The 1,598-nt window shown below is 56.4% G+C and overlaps 1 protein-coding gene across 4 annotated transcripts in view; it reads right to left on the bottom strand.

The window, feature by feature from the left end:
* DPP8 (dipeptidyl peptidase 8) overlaps positions 1–247 on the bottom strand; it is a 62,566-nt gene extending 62,319 nt beyond the window's left edge. For 2 of the 4 annotated variants that reach the window (XM_014459771.2, XM_023757803.1), the window contains exon 1: positions 59–235. The gene's annotated coding sequence lies outside the window, so the exon portion shown is untranslated. Of the gene's footprint in view, positions 1–58 lie in introns of all 4 variants that reach the window. The other 2 variants (XM_006093381.3, XM_023757804.1) reach the window with 2 other exon arrangements.
* Between the last annotated feature and the right edge of the window lie 1,351 nt (positions 248–1,598).

The following is a 1,598-nucleotide window of genomic DNA, read 5'->3' as shown; positions in this document are numbered from 1 at the left end:
CGGGTGGGCTGCGGCCCAGGCCTGGCAGGCGCAGAGGAAGGAGGGGCGGATACTGCACCTTCCCCCGGCCCCGCCCGGACCGTCCCGACGCGCGTCAGGGTGCGGGCCTGCGCCGCTTCATGCCGCGCCGCCTCCTCCCCGACCCGGCTGCGGCAGCTCCCTCGGCGGCGGCGCCGGCGGTAGCCCAGGCGGAAGGCGGCACTTAGAGGCGGCGGGGGACCACTCCGGGGGCTCCCGCGGCTCCGGCACTTCCGGTTCCTCGGCCCCGCCCCGCGACCAGCGGAGGCGGCGCGGGGCGGAGAAGGGCGCCGCTCCCTGCTGGGTGGAGTTCGTTGTCACAGTGCCATCTCGTGGCGGGAGGAGCGAACCGGGCATGGGAGGGAGACGGGTGCGGTGGGGGACAGAGGTGACATCTAGGAACGGAGGAGCGATTTGCAGGAAGTCAAAGGACGAACAGCGGCGCGTCTCTACTCCTCCAGTTTGTTCATTCAAATGGCACAGAGCAGGCCGAGTTGTAGCCGCTGAGATTACAGTAAGGAGCAAGCTAGGCAAAGACCCCAGCCCCTTCATGGAGATTAGGTAGAAAGGGAAAGGATCAGGGCTTCAGGGATCCTCTAAGTGTCTCATTGGTAGGGTGGAAAGAAACTTGAACTTGGAGTCAGAAAGCTTGGTTCTAGTACTAATTAGTGGTCTTTGGCAGATCTCGCCATTTCTGAGCCATGATTGATTGATTGGTTGATTTGGTTAATCCTCACCTGAGGATATTTTTTTCCATTGATGTTTAGAGAGAATGAGAGGGAGGAGAGAGAGAAACGTATATGTGAGAGAGAGACCTCAATTGGTTTCCTCCCACACGCACCCCGGCTAGGGCCAGGGCCAGGGCTGGAATTTGAAATCTAGGTACATCCCTGACCGGGAATCACCTGGGACCCTTCGGTGTGTGGTGGATCCACACCAATTTCTTCATCTGTAAAGAGATATAACAACATGTCACTTAGTTGCAATTAAGGAAAACCATGTGTGTCACATTAACACATAAATTTGGAGAAACTGGGGCCCAGGGCAGAGAAGTGAGTGACACTTGCTATAATCAGAACCAGAGGCAGGTCCTTTGACCCACAATTTCTTTCCTAGTCCTTATCATTCATTGGCTGATAGAAAGAGAAATAGGGAGCCTGGCAGATGACTAAGTCTTAGGCATAGAACAAAACTGTGGGAAAGCTGGGCCTATGCTATTTCTGTTATTACAAGGAACCATATGTCAGAAGTGTGTGTCACTAGAATCCTATATAATAAAAGCCTAATGTGCTAAGTGTCTGACCATTCGTCTGCCCCACCCCCACCACCACCAGGGGGCAGATGCTTTGACCAGTAGGTTAGCTTGCTGCTGGGGTCTGGGCAAGACAGGCCGGACATGCCCTGGAGCCCTCCCGTTGTCCCTTCCCAACCTCATCATGCACCTGTGGGGTCCCTGGGCCTGGCCTGCACCCTCTCGAAATTTGAGACCCCTTGGGGGATGTTGGAGAGACAGTTTCGGCCTGATCCCTGCAGACCAGGCTGAGGGACCCCACCAGTGCATGAATCTGTGCACTGGGCCT

The sequence above is a fragment of the Myotis lucifugus genome, unplaced genomic scaffold (genome assembly GCF_000147115.1).
Source record: "Myotis lucifugus unplaced genomic scaffold, Myoluc2.0 scaffold_115, whole genome shotgun sequence".
Lineage (NCBI taxonomy): Eukaryota > Metazoa > Chordata > Mammalia > Chiroptera > Vespertilionidae > Myotis > Myotis lucifugus.
Note: the sequence above shows the minus strand (reverse complement) of the source record. Positions and strands in the feature narration are given on the sequence as shown.